We start from the raw sequence: 20,684 nt of genomic DNA on the forward strand, positions 1-20,684 counted from the left end.
TCTAATTCCACCCCTTTCGCTGCACTTTCTCTCCAGTCTTCCTATCAGCCTCACATCCACCAGCCCGCTGACATTATACAGCTCACAACATCTGTCTATACACATCCACTGATCAATAGGCTTGACTCGGAGCATATTGACGCTGGCATCGGCCCCATTGATCACATCCAGCCTCTGTGGTTGTGTTTTCAAAGATAATTGGGCCCGAGAACCTGCCTCACTATGAGTGACAGTGAGCTGAAATGATAATCAACTGGATCCAGTCCAACTACAATCCCAGCAGGACCAGCTGGACATGATGCAGACGACAGGGTTTCCTATTTTTAACAGTACCTTGGAGTTGCAGTCTCCAACAGCAAGGAGTTATCAACATGAGCAAGTGAAAGGGGTGATCATTAAATGATACATTCAAAAACAAAATTGGAATGGATTACAATCTTGACCCAATTGGAAGTATTTGAAACAATAATAAATTTAATACCTGCTGCTCAAGTGCAGTAGCAAGGCACCGCACCCCCCGCTGCCTTCAACACACTTTCTGAGTTGTCAGGGATGATGCAATGCTTTAATAAAAGGCCGGCTCATATTGATAGTCATTATTGCACGGCCTTAGCTAACCCCATTATGTAGCCATTAGAGGTAATAACATAAACAGCAACCTCATTTGTTTCATTTGGACGTTCTACATACACATAACTAAATGACACCGGATGGTGACAAAAGAAGACTGAGTGTGGTATCACTTTGTTAATGTAGAATTTACTCCTTGGACATCATAGAAAAAAAAAGTGACTTATCTGGATATCAAAAGAGAGTTATGTAGGATGGGTGCAGGGAATCAATATTTCATATGAGGAACATGAGATTTATGGTATGTTTTGTGTTGTTTTGAAAAATGTACAGACACTTTCAAGCATCGACAGCAGAGAGGTTTGAGAATAGCTCTGTGGTGATGTAGTTGTTGAATAGGATGAGCGGTAGCAAGCCTAGGGCATAAGACTACATATTCAGAGAGAGGAGGACTCAACCTGCTTTTGGAGGATAAAGGCTGCTAAAAATAAGCAGAGATCACTGAAACTGAGATCGAGAAAGAGGCGCTGCCAGCCTGGGTTTTGACCCTGGCCGATTTAAGCCAGAGATCTCCCACATCTCCATTGCTGCCCCCTCTGCCCCGTCTCTGAGCTCAAACCTTCTCTTAGACGGCGTGCCCTGTGCTCAGACTGTCAGGCCAGCAAACCGGCTCACTACCGAAAGGCATTATGCTAATGGAAGGGCCTTCTTTCCTCTCTGCGCGGCCCTTCACTGCTCAGTGGATCGGCTTGCCTTAGGGCCCTGCTGCTTGTTTTGACAGTGCATCCCCTGATAGTTGGGATTAGTCCAGCTTGTTTGGCTAAACTAAGAGAGGGGGATCTTCGGCTACTTTGAGTTTTTGGAGCTCTGCTGGAGCCAGATGCCTCCTGCTTTTATCCCCACCAGGAGAAAGCCTTCAACCCCCAAGGCCTGCCCACAGCCATGGGCAGCCATAACCATCCAAACAGTGTCAGGACCCTCAATGCTCAGATGCGTCACTTAAATGCATTCCTCTTACCATATCCGCAAGACAAAATTTTCACATCACATAAATAATCATATAACACATTCAACAGAACCAACCAGCATACGGTGCAGGTCTTCTGGAAAATAACTGCAGATACAGTTCATTTTTCATGTTCATGTTTCTCAAAGTCTGCAAACAAAAATCAAAGACACTTGACCAAAGCATGTTCATCAAATGTTCTCGAAATGTATCAAACTGTCACTGTTGTATTCAAATCAAACTGTTAAAATGTATTATAACTAAATCAACTTGGCTGTATTTAAAACAAATTGATATCAATTGTTATGCAAATTTACAGTTTTATGCTATATTCAATTCATATTCAAACTTCCACTTTATTTGTTATTACTGTATTCAAATCATGTTATCCTGGTCAAATTTCATTTTTCTTTTGTTTCTTTCTTCTCATGATTATGGTAGTATCGTAATTAGTACTGTAGTAATGTAGATTGTGTGTCTGGCAGTAAAATCTTGGTTGTAATCCGGACGGAACTAGATAAGCAGAATGGCTTCAACCCGACTCCCTTTTTGACAAGTCATGTAAACCAAAATGTGAAATGAATTTGTAATAAATGTGTTGCACTTGCTGAAATGAACAAAATAAAATCAAATAAAAAATAAACGAGTTAGGGTGATTATTTTCTCTCTCATTCTGTAGTATTCCTGGAAGGCTAACGAATATAAACATGTGGCCCCAGAATCTTACAGGGCAGCCTTACATCAAGAAATGCTGTTTTATGGCTACATTCCCGCTCTGCATTATTGGAGGCGTCAGGCTGCTATCGCTTTGAGAGAGGCTGACCTGTGCTGAATTGTTCAAACAGCCAGTAGGCACATTTCTGTCACATTTCCAGCATTAGTGTCTGAAGAAGGAGGTAAAGAGAATAAAACAGAGGTGGAGTGATCTCCTTTTCAGTAGCCATTCATAACAGAGGGCTCATGCTATATTTTATTCACTAATGTCAGGTGAGTTCATGCACAGACCAACCTGATCCCTTTTTTTTTTCTCATCTAGGTCAGCTGGAGGAAAACTGAGTTTTCTCCTCTGTTGGACTGACTGCAAAAGAAGTTGCTGCTGAGGCAAAATGCATAAAGAGAAAGATTTAAGACATGATTAGAAAGTCAAGAAAGAAAGAAAAGGAACAATTAAGGAGTAGAGGTAAGGGGCAAGAATAAAGACAGTGGTGGAATGACATTAAAAGAAAAATGAAAAGCAAAGAAGAATGGGAGAGGAACGGAGGGGACAATCAATAACGGGATAAAATGTGCATAGGGAAGTTGGTTGAAGAGCAAACAAAGTCTAGAAAAGGGGAAAATGGTCTCAAGAGAGCCAGGTCACAGAGGCCCAGGGGTGATGTCAGTCTATTAAACTGATTTCACAGGTTCCCTTAACGAAGCCTCTGGCATGTTAAAGGGCAGGAAGCATCCTATTTCAGCAGCTACTTCCCCTCCCTTTTATTGTGGAGCGAGTGCGGGACTTATCGACAACTCTTGACAAACAGGAATGAAGGAGGGCAGCTGCTGGGGCGCTTCTCACAGGATCTGTAACACATCGTGGGATTCAGCAAAAGACCCCAGTCGCGCGCCGTCTCATTGCTCAATATCTTGCTGACACAAATCTAACCGTGAATGTTCAGCACTCAAGTGTAATCAATACAGTTGTCTGTTGATATGTCTGGAATGATGCTTGGTACGATAAATGATTTATTTTTGAATGACAAAAAGATGGGCACATAAAGCTTTGCTATTACAGCATGACGGGTAAAACTAGATATTTGCAATTTCAGGAGAAATTACAAATGCTGATTGAGAAATGTGGAAGCATGTGAAATAAACTTGAATAATACAAAATGATAACTGATCATATTGAATGATTCAGCATCTTCTGGAATGATTTGGTATCAGAATGAATGGGGATTTTTTTGTGTATTTTAATGGTAAAAATCTTGCATTTATGATAAATGGAAATTTTCAAAACGAAAACGTTGAAAATCTTCCAAGGTGAATTCAATGAGCTGCATGTTTTGAATTACAAGCAAATGCTGCATTGGGAGTGAATGGGGAATTTTTGGTTGAAAAATGCTGAATTTGAGAAAACAGATTTTTTTTAAATGAGAAAAATGGTACCGTGTATGGCATGAATTTTTAGAATATACCCTTTTTTTACAGGCGGCTCGGTGGCGCACTGGGTGGCACGTCCACCTTACAGTTAGGAGGGTGCGGGTTCGATTCCACCTCCGGCCCTCCCTGTGTGGAGTTTGCATGTTCTCCCCGGGCCCGCGTGGGTTTTCTCCGGGCACTCCGGTTTCCTCCCGCATTCCAAAAACATGCTTGGTAGGCCGATTGAAGACTCCAAATTGTCCCTAGGTGTGAGTGTGGGTGCGGATGGTTGTCTGTCTCTGTGTGCCCTGCGATTGGCTGGCAACTGGTTCAGGGTGTCCCCCGCCTACTGCCCGATGACGGCTGGGATAGGCTCCAGCACGCCCGCGACCCCCGTGGGGACTAAGCGGTTCAGAAAATGGATGGATGGATACCCTTTTTTTACTAGAAGTGTGTATTTTCACCTTCGCAATATCACTGTCCCATTCTTTTTGCTAGTGACACAGAAATCATAATACGCGCGTTTGTTACGTCGCACCTCGATTATTGTAATTTATTGCTGTCTAATCTTCCTATGTCTAGTTTTAAAAGTCTCCAGTTGGTACAAAACGCTCCTCGCAAGGATGACGATCATATCACCCCGATACTGGCCAACTTGCATCCTGGTCCACTTGAAATGCAATTTCAAGGTAACCTAAAAAATATTACAAGGCTTAGCGTCTTCTTATCTCGTCAACCTAGTTGTACGATACATTCCCTGCTAACCCAGTAGAAATATTCACACATTTTCATTTTGCGTTTTCATTTTGAAACGGACAAAAAACTTAATGGCTCTTGATGATGAATTTACGCAGTTTGAAACAATGTGGAGCAAGGTAAAATAAATTCTAAGAATTGCATATACAGAATATTTTATTTGAGGCATTATTAATTTATTAGACTAAAGGCTATTAGACCCCAAGTTTGACAGAATAAATCAAACTTGGCTTACCGGGAATATACCTTTATCCTTTGTCATTTGATTGCGATCCTCATTAACGCTTCCCACTTGGTCATAACCTTATCCAAATCCACCTTGACCACTGCACACCAAAACCACCAAACATGTTCACTGTGCCCATAATTTTGCACACCTCTTTTGGACACGCTCAGAAAAAAAGGTAACGTAGACAAATTAACAATTAAAACAAGAAATCGTAAGAAAACATGAGTGCGGAGTGCGTGAGTAATCTTGCAAAACAATTTTGAAGCTCATTAAGCAGAGGGAAGCCCTCAAAGCGGTCAAGCCATCCAAGGAGACCACCATCATCTCTAAACGCCACAGCCATACCCTGGAAGAGATGGAACACCTTTCTTTAAAAAATCTGCAAAGCGCTCTAGTGATGGTGAGGAGAAAAGTGAAGGAAAGAAAATAAAGCCTGAATTGAGTGGAAGTGAAGAGGGTGAAGATTAAAGTTAAAAAGAAAATGTAAAAAAAAATTAAAAACACAAGTTCGTTTTAAGTAAACGTTATGTAAATTGGATTAAAAAAAAGGAAAAAAATATATAAAATATAGAAATTTAAAAAATAAAGCGATGTAAGTTTGAAGTTTACATACAGTAAGTTACAGTAAGTTACAGAACGCTAGTACGTGTCTCCAAGGTACAGTGACAATAAACCCTTTTTATTTATTATTTCTTTGTAATGTATTTGTTTACATCTCGCTGATATAATGCATTTGTTTTTTACTATGTGGAATTATCTGCAGTATTTATTAAGGAGTTTTTATTGATTTTTTTTAGTGGTGGAACGAATTAAATGAATTACAATGTATTCTTTAGGGAATATCTGACCCAACATACAACGATTTCAACATATGAAATAGGTCCTGGACTGAATTAAATTCGTACGTAGAGGTTTGACTGTATATATATAGAGTATGCGTGTTATACTATTTAATACTTAAATATATATAAAGATTTCATATTTGAATTTTGTTTTTAAATGGAAATGCTTTTGCCAATAATTCAACATATTTGCGGCATATACCAGGTTGAAGGTTAAAAGTGCCATGTTGCTGCTAATTTACCTCTGCACACATCGCATAGTATTTAGTATTGAACCTTGGGCACTACACTTAATTTTCCTCAGCATGTACAGCATGCCCACTTCTGCTAAAATTGAAGGATGTGAAGTCCTAATGCTTCTAAGTTGGAAGATGGTGTGTATTTGGAAGTGTGTTCATATGCATGTATGTCATCTTTTGAAAACATACACAATCTGCTGAATCGTCCTGGCTGTTAGTTGCAGATGGTGCTCTGTTGCCTTGCAATCAGTCCCTGCAGCATATGCTACCAGGTGTTCTCTCCTTCCAAATGCTATCTTTCATCAACTGCAGACAAATTAATTAGGAGAATATTAAGTCAACATTGTGGAGCACAGAAGTTGAATGTGCAATATCAAAGAGATGAGACTTTTTGGCTCATGTACTATTTTACTACTTTCATGTGTATTTTACCCTCTTTAATTTAACACACAGGGCTATTATACTGTCATTTCTCTAGGCAAATATAATAAGAATACAAATTCCAACTCAATAATGGTGCTATTATATGAACTTAAGTAAATTATACACATATACTTAAACTGCACAACAATGAAACAACAAAGGCGCAGGTTAAAGAGCATAATTGCTGCTGAGATTTTGGGATTCTTCCCAATAAAATATTCAGCAAAATATTCAGGTAAGATCAAAAGATATCGTAGTACACACAGCAATACAATGGGCTTATATGTCTCTACAATATTTGCACATAGCTCAATATGTATTCCACAATCAGATGCATTGAAAGTGTAGCCTTAAAAATCAGTGTCATGCATTTATTCGATTTCAAAATGCTCTGGCTCTCAAAAAAAAAAAAAAAATGTAAAAAAAATATTGATTTAGTTTAATTTTTAATACACCCCCCAAACGTGTCTGACTTTGCATATTTCAATTTCAGGTACTCAATTGAAGGCTGGAGACTTTGGAATTTGATTCCCATATTTAATGGTCACAAGTAAACTAGGATTGAACCCAAATGCACCACTCGGTCAAGACAAAGTACAAATAATAATACCGTTCAACACAAAACCATTTGAATGAGGAGAGCCAGTCACCAAAAACTAAACATCCAAAGTGCCAAAGAAAAATTCAAAACTAAGATCCATAATAGCAAAGGCCTACTTGACACTTGATTTGGCTTACAGAATTGACAAAACGAACTAGCACAGGAAAAGGAGAGACGCATGTCATATACACACAATCAGGGTGGGGAAGACAATGAAGACGCATTGGGGAAGGGGAAGTTGCCCAAAATGAAGGACCATTTCAAAATAAAACAGGAAAGGATCACAAGACAAACTCGACTGGATGTGGTAGACATGCCATGAAGTGACCCAGAATTTTGATAACGAATTTCATTCTTCTCTCTCTACACCAACGATTTCTCCGCAGGTGACTCTCCTGTGAAGCTCCTGAAGTATGCAGACGACACCACTCTCATCGGACTGATCCAGAACGGTGATGAGACTGCGTACAGACAGGCGGTGGAGCGGCTGGTCCACTGGTGCAGCCAAAACCACCTGGAATTGAACCCACTCAAGACCGTGGAGATGACAGTGGACTTCAGGCAAGGTCCTTCACCACTTTCACCCCTCACTATCCGCTATAATACTATTCTCTCCACAGACACCTTCAAGTTCCTGGGAACCACAATCTCTTGGGACCTGAAACGGACCGGCCACATAGACTCTGTCCGGAAGAAGGCCCAGCAGAGGCTGTACTTCCTGAGGCAGCTCAAAAAGTTCAACCTGCCGCGGGAGCTGCTGAAGACCTTCTACACTGCCATCATCCAGTCTGTCCTCTGCACCTCCATCACTGTCTGGTTTGGATCGGCCTCCAAACAAGACAAGCACAGACTGCAATGGACAATCAGGACTGCAGAAAAGATAATTGGAATCAACCTCCCATCTATCCAAGACTTGTACCTGTCCAGGACCAGGAAACGTGCAAGTAACATCTCTACAGACCCTTCTGACCCAGGTTGCAGTCTGTTTGAACTCCTCCCCTCCGGACGGCGTTCTAGAGCTCTGTACGCTAAAACCAGCAGACACAAAGACAGCTTCTTCCCCCAGGCTGTTACTCTGATGAACTCACACCACTCTTAGAGTCTCAGAGTCATTACTGTGCAATAACATCCTGCTCTCCACACCTTTTTTGAATTGTCTACACTGTTTGTACTATGTGTCCTCTCTGCATCCATTGCAGCCTGGTCATCCTGCAAGAGGGACCCTCCCATCTGTGGTCTCTTCTCAAGGTTTCTCATTTCCCCTAGCTGGAGTTTTGAGTTTTTCCTTGCCCTCTTGGGAGTTTAAGATCAGGGGATGTTTGAGAATATCTGCCATTTTTCACATGTCCTGAGTGTTGTTGTTAGTCACCTAAATGTTGAACAGAGGCTGTGATTTACCGAAGTCAAATTCCTTGTTTGACACGCTCAAACATGGCAAATAAAAAACTCTTGAATCTTAGTCGATTTAAACCATAGTGACAGTCAAAGGGGAAGTCAAGTCAAAAATGTTCTTTACAATAATATTTTCTATGTGCCGCTATTAGTGCAAAATCTGTGTTCTGATTAATATTGTGTTTGTGGAATATGAATTAAGCATCAAAATCCACCCATTGTTATCCATCTCAGGGAGTGGTTATTTTGAAACTTGCTGCCAAATGAAAATGACATCACAGTGGCTGAGGGCTCTGCTTGGGAATATCACATGACCAAACTCACAAAACAGGTGAGCCGTGACCGTCATTACCTGAACTCTCAGGAACTGTGATGTCACTTTCAGTTGTTACATCCATAATCCACAAATGTATCAATGTCCACAAAAAGTATCAAGTTAGGTATAACTGTTTCACCCTAATGTCAGTATGGTTTGGAGATTCAAACAGGGTTGATCCATCCATCCATCCATCCATCCATCCATCCATCCATCCATCCATCCATCCATCCATCCATCCATCCATCCATCCATCCATCCATCCATCCATCCATCCATCCATCCATCCATCCATCCAGACTTCCTTCTCTCCAGCCACTTCATCCAGCTCATCCCGGGGGATCCCAAGACGTTACTAAGCCAGCTGAGAGACATAGTCTCTCCAGCTTTTTATGGGTCATCCACGGGGTCTCCTACTGGTGGAACATGCCCGGAACACCTCCCCAGGGAGGCATCCAGGAGGCATCCTGATGAGATGCCCGAGCCACCTCATCTGGCTCCTCTCAACGTGGAGGAGAAGTGGCTCTACTCTAAGCTAAGCACTAAGCTTCTCACCTTATCTCTAAGGGAGAGCCCGGACACCCTGCAGAGAAAACTCATTTTGGCCGCTTGTATCCTTGATCTCGTTCTTTCAGTCACGACCCATAGCTCGTGACCATAGGTGAGGGTAGGAGCATAGATCGACCAGTAAATTGAGAACTTTGCCTTTTGGCTCAGCTCTCTCTTCACCACGACAGACCGGTACAGAGTCCGCATTACTGCTGACGCTGCACCGATCCGCCTGTCGATCTCGCGCTCCATCCTGCCCTCACTGGTGAACAAGACCCCAAGATACTTGAACTCCTCCACTTGGGGCAGGATCTCATCCCCGATCCGGAGAGGGCATTCCACCCTTTTCCGACCGAGGACCATGGATTCGGATTTGGAGGTGCTGACCCTCATCCTGACCGCCTCACACTCGGCTGCAAACCGCTCCAGTGAGAGCTGGAGATCACGGCTTGAAGAAGCCAACAGCACCACATTGTCTGCAAAAAGCAGAGACGCAATGCTGAGGTCCCCAAACCGGACACCCTCAAGGCCTCGGCTGCACCTAGACATTCTGTTCATAAAAGTTAGGAACAGAATTGGTGACAAAGGGCAGCCTTGGAGGAGTCCAACCCTCACTGGGACCGAATGCGACTTACTGCCGGAAATGCGGACCAAACTCTGACATCGTTGACACAGGGACCAAACCGCCCTTAGAAACAGGGTTGAAGTCACCAAATTTAGATTTTGGCTCCCAAGTGACCAACTGGGTTATGGCTTATGGTAAAGTAAAGAGAAAATAATACTTGAACTCGTACATCCTCAGATTGGAGTCAGGCCTGATGTGGCTAAATGTGCCAATAAGGCTGCAGCAAAAATGAACACTTAAGCTTGGCGTCATCAAGGTTGTGACACTGCCTGGGACTGACACTGCTGCATTTTAAATAAATATTTTTGTGCTAACTTGTGAAATGTTTACTCAGCAAGTAAAGCACAGGGGTCGCTGACAATTATGCAGTACTTTTCAGCAGGCTACAGCAATGTCTGACCCTCATATAAACTGCTGTATAAGTTTTTACAATGTATGTTGTGTCCTGACCCTCAATAAGCTGCCCCCCATCTTGTTATTATACAGCGCAAGTACAACCACAAGCATAATACCAAGTTAATGTATTTTCACTATGATGTGTTTTGATCTAGTATGTAGAAAACATCAGTGTTTCTAAATGAGTGGTAGCAACATCTTTGAAATCAGAACTGCAGCCTATAGATTTAAGCTAAATGCAGTCTTTGTAGCAGTGCTACAAGGAAAAAACCATTGAGTGCTTTTTCTTTTGATAACCAGTTCTTTGATATCATGCTTTGATTTCATTGTTGGCTAAATGTATTTTTATCAATGGGATATGCCATAAGCAAACATTCATTTTCTTTTTACAGTAATAAGGACTCATAGAATTTATGATTCATGAATTGAAACGAACGCATGAACACACACCTTTCTTTTTTATTTACTGCACGATGCATTGGGGCTCTCTTTTCAGAGGTCAGTCATTTGAATATTCCTCCATTGTAGGCGAACACCTTTTTTTGTCTTCCAAACTAACCCATCATGAGCTTCTTAAAAAGACGCTTACTTCAAACATCACATTCCCAATATGATAAATGTACTTCACAGTAACAGCTCTGACAAAATCTGTAGCAGCCAAATGTAAAGGATGAAACTTGTAAAAATCAAAACTGAGCTGCACTGGTATCAAAGAGGTGACACAAAAGGCAGGGAATAAGAGACTGAGAGGTGAAAGGATGTCAGACTGAGAAAGAAAAGACAGAGCAGACAGTTGCCGTAAGAGAAAAGCCCAACTAAGCTTTGTTGTAATTACTTGCAGGAAAGACGGAAAGACACAGACTTTTGCACTCATTAGCCATCACTTTGAATCAAGCGCTATATTTACATATCAGATTAAACAGCTCCAACAAACATGAGTTGTGAAGTCATGCTAATGAGAAAACTATCGTCCTACCCAGGTTTTTAAGAAAAAAATGTGAGTCAGATAAATAGAATGAAGTGCTTATTGAGCTAGCCAATTAGAGGCCTTAGCGGGTCAAAGTGCATTATGGGAGGTGGTGGGAGTTTAGAAGCGGCACAAACACAGTGAGACGGACTCCCTTTCCTTTCATCGCTCCTTTATTCCATAGCCTTTCTTCTTTCTGCTGTAGCAGGAGAGGAGCATGCTTTGTAGCTTAAGGGATTCACTCGAGCGGCCGTCATTATTCCCTCTCAGATGCAAGTCTGGCCTCCACCCTGCCACCATCACTCCTTTCCTGAACCACACCCTTCCACCATCATCCCCCAGGCACAGAGTGTTAAGGTAGCAGAGGCACAGGTTGCAGCCACAATGCACTAACATACAAGGTCCAATCTAAAATTTATGTATTATAATGAAATCTGGAAATGTTTCTTGCATGCCACAAGCTGACTAATCCAGCAATTTTGAAATACACATTGCCATGAACAAAAGTTTAGAAATATTTGTAAGAAAGATTTGCATTTTTTCCTCCTATTTTGTGATCTTTACTTTGACCTGTGACAAAAGCAAACTTTTTGTCTTGACTGAACAACCCAAATCATTTGGTGTGAGGATGCGAACATGTTGAGCATGATCAAAACTAATAAAATAATTCTCTGATGTCAGTGAATACAACATATGAGTGAGTCAGACGCAATGTCTGATATAGAATATTGGCTGCATCCTGTGCCTCTCTTGGTGAACCAATGAAAAGGCGGCCATTTAGGCATTAAGACACATAAACCAAAAAAGAAAGCAGGGAGACTGACAGAAAGCAAGGAAGGGAAAGAAAAAAAAGGATGAAGGGAGGCAAGGATAACGGCAGGGTGTCGTGGGGGAAGGGTGTTCGGGTACAGAAAGAGGAAGTCAATTATGTATTCTGAACCTGGCCGATGTCATCCTCTGGGATCTGGCTTTGCACCTCAGGATCTGTAAATAATTGACAGATAATATTAATTGGCTTTGGATTAGTGAGCAAGCTCAGTATCACACATTAATATTTGATCAGAGGATGATAGGGACCCTGGCAGGGGATCCGAAGGGGCAGCTGAGGCTGTTTTGTTGATTAGGCCAGATAAGCAAGGAGACAGAGGCAAGTAGTAGTAGCACCAGCAGTAAAAACACGCACGCACGCACACACAGACACCCACACACCCACACACGCACACACACATGCACACACACACACACACACATATACACATATACACATACACACGCACACACGCACACGCATTCTATAGATGTCAACACACCACTGTGATTTTATGCTCTGGGCTGCTAAAAGCTCCCATTGCTAGAAAACTCCCAGCTTTTTGTATCTCCATAAAGAATAGAGAGAGAGGAAAAAGAATCGAACTTCCGGAGTCCCTTTGATTGCTTTTTCCACCTTTTCATTAGGATCTGTAAGTATGGTCTGGTAGTCAGCTAAAGGTATTATGATGTTTTTATGAGACAGTCCTTCCAAGATAAAAGACAGATGATGCTGTTAAAGGAGGTGCCTCTGAGTATGACACATTCATGTGACAACATCCACCAGTGACCGTAATAATAGCTGATTTTTTGTTGTTCTTTTATTTTCCTTTACAATTGTTGTTGTTCTTTTAAAAGAGCCGTATCAGTCTATTCTAAGATTTCCACAGTTAAATGTGGCATATATGGCCCTGCATTCGCTCCTATAATCCCCCCTTCGTCATGCTATGTGCTATGTCAGTGAATGACTTCTGAGTGGTTCCGTCATTTCTACGTGTGGTGAATAAATGTTTCCTTCCTCGCTCTGATGACATCCAACAAGTGATCAAAATCCCATTGATGGCAGTTTTGGCTGCGTGACAGACTAGCAGTGAAATAACTAAAGAAATACATAAGTCACTCATAGACTGTCGAGCTGGCTTTTGCTGACTGTCATTGACTGTCAGCGTCTCAAGCGACAGAAGTCAGAATGAACGTAAACATGCAACTGTATGTTGTCACCGGCCAATTTTATGTCATCCTTCTCCTTGCTACATGCGTAGGAAAGGAGATTTTGTAGCAGGAAACAGATTTTCGCCTGCACTGCCATTTCCCCCACAAGCTGGTCTGTAACTGTCTGGTGCTAACAACAAAACACCAATTCTAGTGATGTCACACCATCTCATCTGAGTCTGCAAAATATACACATCAATTATTAAAATGTTATTACTTATTGAACAAGTGAACGAATTCCGACTCATTCGTGCACAGCTCAAATGATTCTACATTACCTTTGGTGCAATGTCAATCTAATTTCTGATGACATATGAGTTACTTTGGTGGCTGTTTTTCTAACCCGGAACTAAAACGCCTTGTTCACCCAAACCCCACCTCCACTGCCCTCACATGTTTTAGGTAGACTCAAAGAGTGTTCAGTGACCGCTCACAAAGGAGGACATCTCAAAATTACAAAGAAAAGAAAACCTCATCGAATGCACCAAACAGCACTGACCAGTACTTAACCATATTGCAGAGGCTAGGTGGAAATAGTTTATACGGTACTTGAGGCACCAGAATCCGAACTTGTTGAGAAACTGGGAGTGCATTTCATCTCCAGGGGCGATACGGGGTGGCTCCGCACTTGGTGATGTCACAGTATAAGGACTCTGTTGTTTTTTTGGATCTAGCAGGGCTGGTGCTTAAAAAGGAGGAATGAGCAGGAATGCTCCAAATTGGCTGAAAATATCATGGCTAAAGTCTTCCAAAAGGTTGATTTTGCATGATATTGCTCCTTTATTATTTTTTAAGAAGTTTTGTGTGTCATTTACATCAAATGTTAGTTAATAGACTGCCCTAACCTGCAAGTTTGCCAACCTAAAGCAAAACCCAACACTCTTTTGACGTTCAAACTTTCAGATACATAATTACATACTCATTGCACTGAAGGGAGGGGCAAAGGCCCGCGCTTACACTCAACCATTATCATGAAATTGAGGAGTCACAATGATATATCCATGTCACCATAATTCATTTATTAACTTGACCTCGATGTATCCATATTTGTTGAATAAAATATTAACTGAGATAAGACATTGAAAATGGCAGCGCAGTGGACGAGTCCTGGACTAACCAGCTTAATTGTTCCACAATTATGAGGTTGGGTACCCAATTTTGAGCTTTGGCCTTCCATTGTGTGTCCATGTGATTTTGAATGGATTTTCTCCACATATTTTGATTTCTCCACATATGTATTTTGATTTCCTCCCTCTTTGCAAAAAATATGCATGTTGGGTTCTTTGTAGACTCCAAATGTTCGTTAGGCGTGAGTGTGTTTCTGAATGGTCCATATAGTATGTCCTACATTTAGCTGGTGAAACACCAGGATGTATTTCACCTTTTGCCCAATTGCCCTCTGCCACTAGTGTACCGTATTTTTCAGAATATAAGTCGCACCTTTTTTCATAGTTTGGGTGGGGGTGCGATTTATATGTGAAATTTTCAACACATTGTATTTTTTTTTTACGTCACTCACACACATTCACACCGTCATTATCGTCATTGTGAAGGAGATTCACTTCACATGAAGAAATTATCACTTGTGTCTTACGAAGTGCTACGCTAGGAGTCCGGATGGCTTCTTTAGAGCACGCAAAGCTCTGCTTGCATGTGAGCGCACATCACGCCACAATTAAATGATAAATTAAAAAATCTCAACTCCATACCTGCCATCATCCCTGGAGGCTTAACTAAAATACTCCAGCTACTTGATATCTCCGTGAATAGGAGCTTTAAGGCAGTCTTGCATAACCTGTGGGAGCAGTGGATGATGGACGGAGAGCACAGCTTCACGGCAACCGGGAGAATGTTCCGTGCAACATTCTTGGACGTCATTGGATGGATCGACAAAGTATGGGCTTCAGTGAAACCCGAAACCATTCTGTCAGGATTCAGAAAAGCTGGAATAATTGTAACGTGTAAACGTGTTATTTATGTAATAGTTTTTTGAATAACTGTTAATGTTACGTCAGGCTCGTTCTCAGCTCCTCGTTTGTGTTTATGTCACGTTAGCATACCGTATCGTTTAGCCTGTTGTTGCTGGTTCATGTCTGTTCTTGGTGTTGGATTTTGTCAAATAAAGTTCCCCCAAAAGTGCGACTTATACTCTGGTGCGACTTATATATGGGTTTTTTTCTCCCTTTATTGTGAATTTCATGGCTGGTGTGAATTATACTCCGGTGCGACTAGTCCAAAAATACAGTACATAATGTAGGGAGATTATGTGGACATGGTTTAAATATTGAACTGACAGTATACTCTGTTATATACAGTACATATGTTATCATGGATTCATAAAAGCACTATTCAAATGTGTGGTTACTTGTACTTCTATTGTGGTGAAAAACCATGAATGAAAATGTAGTTCCTAAAAGTCTGACAGGAGACTCAGAGGGGGATTGCAAAAATAACCCTGGAATCACATATACCAGTGAAAGCAATAGCTCTTTTTGAAGACCTGTAAAGCAATTAATTTAAAAACAACAACAAAAAATCAGGGTAAAATAAATAGTAGAGATTTTCCTCCCACAGCAGCAGCAGAGCACAGAGCGGGGGAAAAAAAAACAAGACAGATTTAGGCACCACAACAGGCTGGCAGACATGTTCGCACAATTAAACTCATGGAGGCTAATTAAAGTGTTACTGGAAGCACGCAGCTAGAGTGTGACAACATAATGAAAGATTGAAAGGGGGAGGAGGGCAAGGACCCTGCACTCCCAACACCCACTCTCTCTCCCTTTTCTTTTTGACAACAATGCCACCTCACCCTTTCTCCACTTGCCGGGCTCTCTCATCTACCATATGCTGTCATTTGTTTAGTCAAATCCCATTTAAGCGGTGCAGATCTATGGCTGTGAGGCAGTGCTTTGCTACAACTTGAATCCCTCGCCGTAGACACATGGGTTGCTCGTGTCCCTCATGGCCCGTGTCGCTCGGCCAGCTAGAAGAGTCTCCAGGGAGTGGCTTTTTATTGGTTTTCCACATTATTTGTCTGGTGATTACTGCTATCCTCTCCTGAACCAGGGGAATAATCACAATATTTCAATTTAAAGATAGAAGGAGATAGTGGTAGTAGCTTGGAGACTCATGCTGTGAGGTCAGTATAGTAGAAAACACCTTCTGGCAGATGTGATATTCGTAAAAGCAGGCCAATAGATAAGTCAGAAATTTACCAGGACTGGTCTAACAAATAATATATTTCAAACTCAAGTTACAGTTATGCTCTTGGCGTTCAACACATATTCCAAGCCTGCTTTTCATGCACTCCTGGAAGCATTCTTCCCGGATCCTTCACAGCTTTGTCGTCACTGCAATGACTATGTCTAGTTTTGCAAATGGAGCCTGTTTGGGTGAGTATGTGATAGTCCTCTTAACCAGGAACTATCGGATGCTCCGGATATTGTCACCTTGTCATGGTGAAACAGCCACGAGTTCTCTGCAACAACTCAGCAAGATCTATATGTAGCTGCACTGGTGGACTGTTTGGCTCACTGTGAAAAGGAATACTTCAAGTTAATTATAATATCTTTCATGTCCCCTGTCCTCGAACTTTTGTGACTCTTCTCATGCACTGAACAAGGCAAATGCTGTAGAAACTTGCTGTAGATGATCTTATTTATCATTAGGCCCTGTGGTAATAATATCGGCCCTCACATCAAAGATTGGGATCAACATAACTTTGACTCTGGATTTCAACTGTCTTGCTTTATACACTTTATGCTTTATACACATATACACTTCATACACATATATGTATATATATATATGTATATATATATATATATATATATATATATATATATATATATATATATATATATATATATATATATATATATATATATATATATATATACATATATGTGTATATATATATATATATATATATATATATATATATATATATATATATATATATATATATATATATATATATATATATATATATATATATATATATATATATACGGTAATTTTCGGACTATAAGTCGCACCAGAGTATAAGTAGCACCAGCCATAAAATGCACATTACAGTGAAAAAAAACATATATAAGTCGCACCGGAGTATAAATCGCACTTTTGGGGGAAATTTATTTGTCAAAATCCAACACCAAGAACAGACATGAACCAGCAACAACAGGCTAAACGATACGGTATGCTAACGTGACATATACGCAAACGAGGAGCTGAGAACATTCAGAGTTATTCAAATAAGTATTACATAAATAACACTTTTATCAAACCATCTGTGTCACTCCAATTCATTAAATCCATCGACCGTCCTTTATGTAAACAATGCCGCGTATGCGCCACATATGCGCCGCTGACGTCGGACTCGTAAGTTGCATTTTTAATTATTCCACAGACCCATATAACGATATATAAAGTATATTTCAAGTAACTATCATATAACAACAATATTATCAAACCATCTGTGTCACTCCTAATCATTAAATCCATCGATCAAATTCCTCGTCCTTTGTCAACAATGCCGCGTGCGCGCCGCACAGATATAGTATACAACTATATTGTAGCGTGAACAAAGTACCAGGAAACACGTGGGTTTGGTAAACGGCTCTTTATTTAACAAAACAAGAGTTCAATGAGCCAACAACTACTGAACTGTAACGATAAAAACATATACAAGTTGCTACATGAAATAAAATATATCAAATAACTAAAACGTAAATACGTTTTGCAAACCTTGTGTCACTCCAAATCATTAAATCCTTCAAACGTAGGACCCTTCGTCATCTTCGTCACCCCGTGATAGAATCCTTTGTCCTTATGTAAACAACCGCGCGGTGCTGACGTCACTTGCAGGTCAAATGACAGTAATCCCTTGCTACATCGCGGTTCGTTTATCGCCGTTTCACTACATCACGGATTTTTTAATTTTGAAAATTTGTGAAAAAATTCACATACAAGTCGCTCCTGAGTATAAGTCGCCCAAACTATGAAAAAAACCGCGACTTATAGTCCGAAAATTACGGTGTGTGTATATATATATATATATATATATATATATATATATATATAAAAAAAAAAAAAAAAAAAACTTTTCCTCACCACCCGTGGGTGGTCTCTTTTTCCCTTCAAGCTCGGGTCCTCTACCAGAGGCCTGGGAGCTTGAGGGTTCTACGCAGTATCTTTGCTGTTCCTAGTACTGCACTTTTCTGGACTGAGATGTCAGATGTTTTTCCTGGGATCTGTTTCAGCCACTCCTCCAGTTTGGGGGTTACTGCCCCTAGTGCTCCAATGACCACAGGTACCACTGAAGTCTTAACTCTCCAGGTCTTCTCCAGCTCTTCTCTGAGCCCTTGATATTTCTCAAGTTTCTCATGTTCCTTTTTCCTAATGTTACCATCATTTGGGATGGCTATGTCAACCACAACGGCTTTCCTCTGCTCTTTGTCCACCACCACAATGTCCGGTTGGTTCGCCATTACCATTCTGTCTGTCTGGATCTGGAAGTCCCAGAGGATCTTGGCTTGGTCATTCCCTACCACCTTTGGAGGTGTTTCCCACTTGGATCTTGGGACTTCCAGTCCATACTCTGCACAGATGTTCCTGTACACGATTCCAGCTACCTGGTTATGGCGCTCCATGTATGCTTTACCTGCCAGCATCTTACACCCTGCAGTTATGTGCTGGATTGTCTCAGGACCTTCTTTGCACAATCTACACCTGGGGTCTTGTCTGGTGTGGTAGATTTGGGCCTCTATTGCTCTGGTGCTCAAGGCCTGTTCTTGTGCAGCCAGGATCAGTGCCTCTGTGCTGTCCTTCAGACCAGCTCTTTCTAGCCATTGGTAGGATTTCTGGATATCAGCTACTTCAGCTATGTTTCGGTGGTACATCCCATGTAGGGGCTTGTCCTCCCATGATGGTCCCTCCAGCACCTCATCTTCCTTTGATGCCCATTGTCTGAGACATTCACTGAGCACGTGATCCGTTGGGGCCTTATCCCTGATGTACTTATGGATCTTGGATGTTTTATCTTGGATAGTGGCTCTCACGCTCGCTAGTCCTCGGCCTCCTTCTTTACGGCTAGTGTACAGTCTCAGGGTGCTGGACTTGGGATGGAACCCTCCATGCATGGTTAGGAGCTTCCGTGTCTTGATATCTGTGGTCTGTATATCTTCCTTTGGCCACCGTATGATTCCTGCAGGGTATCTGATTACTGGTAGGGCGTAGCTGTTGATGGCTAGGGACTTGTTCTTGCCATTGAGCTGACTTCTTAGGACTTGCCTTACTCGATGGAGGTATTTGGCTGTGGCTGCTTTCCTTGTTTCCTCGTCAAGGTTGCCATTTGCCTGTGGAATTCCAAGGTATTTGTAGCTGTCCTCAATGTCTGCTATTGTTCCTTCTGGGAGTGAGACCCCCTCTGTGTGGATTACCTTTCCTCTTTTAGTCACCATGCGGCCACATTTCTCAAGTCCGAATGACATTCCGATGTCAGAGCTGTAGATCCTGGTAGTGTGGATCAGGGAGTCAATGTCCCGCTCGTTCTTAGCGTACAGCTTTATGTCATCCATGTAGAGGAGGTGGCTGATGGTGGCCCCATTCCTGAGTTGGTATCCATAGCCCGTCTTGTTGATTATTTGGCTGAGGGGGTTCAGTCCTATACAGAACAGCATTGGGGACAGAGCGTCTCCTTGGTATATACCACATTTGATGGTCACGTGTGCAAGTGGCTTGCCATTGGCTTCAAGTGTGGTTTTCCACTGTTTCATCGAGTTGGCGATGAAGGTTCTCAGAGTCCCATTGATGTTGTACAGCCTCAAGCATTCAGTGATCCAAGTATGTGGCATTGAGTCATATGCTTTCTTGTAATCAATCCAGGCAGTGCTCAGGTTGGTACGTCTAGTTCTGCAGTCTTGGGTGACTGTTCTATCCACCAGGAGTTGATGTTTTGCTCTTCTGGTATTTTTACCAATCCCTTTCTGAGCAGTGCTCATGTATTGATCCATGTGCCTGCTGATCTTATCTGATATTATGCCCGACATCAGCTTCCATGTTGTGGAGAGGCAGGTGATTGGCCGGTAGTTGGATGGGACTGTACCCTTTGATGGATCCTTCTGGATCAGGATCGTACGCCCTTGGGTTAGCCATTCAGGGTGAGTCCCATCCCTTAGCAGCTGATTCATTTGTGCTGCCAGGCGCTCATGGAGAGTTGTAAGTTTCTTGAGCCAGTAGCTGTGGATCATGTCAGGGCCTGGTGCTGTCCAGTTTTTCATTCCTGAGACTCTTCTCTGGATGTCTGCCACTGTGATGGTTACTGGGTTCTGTTCAGGGAGCTTGCTGTGGTCCTTTCTCAGAGCCACCAGCCACTGTGCATCCTTCTTATGTGATGCCTCCCGCTCCCATATATCCTTCCAGTACTGTTCAGTTTCCAGCCTTGGTGGGTCTGCTCTGCTATTATTCCCCTGCCACTGAGCGTACACTTTCGCTGGTTGTGTTGTGAACAACCTGTTTATTCGTCTGGCTTCATTCTCTCTTGTGTACCTCTTTAGGCGGCTGGCCTGCATTCTTGCATTCATCCACCCATTCCAGTTTTAGCCAGAAGAGCTAATCTCCAGCGTCTATCCCC

The 20,684-nt window shown here is 41.8% G+C and overlaps 1 long non-coding RNA gene across 1 annotated transcript in view; it reads right to left on the minus strand.

Moving 5' to 3' along the window:
* Positions 1–8,061: 8,061 nt before the first annotated feature.
* LOC148398400 (uncharacterized) overlaps positions 8,062–20,684 on the minus strand; it is a 175,964-nt gene continuing 163,341 nt past the window's right edge. Inside the window, exon 4 of the long non-coding RNA XR_015858641.1 lies at positions 8,062–8,156. This is a non-coding gene — a long non-coding RNA (uncharacterized LOC148398400). The remainder of the gene's footprint in view (positions 8,157–20,684) is intronic.

The sequence above is a fragment of the Syngnathus floridae genome, chromosome 5, assembly GCF_059516105.1.
Source record: "Syngnathus floridae isolate MCC-2025c chromosome 5, RoL_Sflo_1.0, whole genome shotgun sequence".
NCBI lineage: Eukaryota > Metazoa > Chordata > Actinopteri > Syngnathiformes > Syngnathidae > Syngnathus > Syngnathus floridae.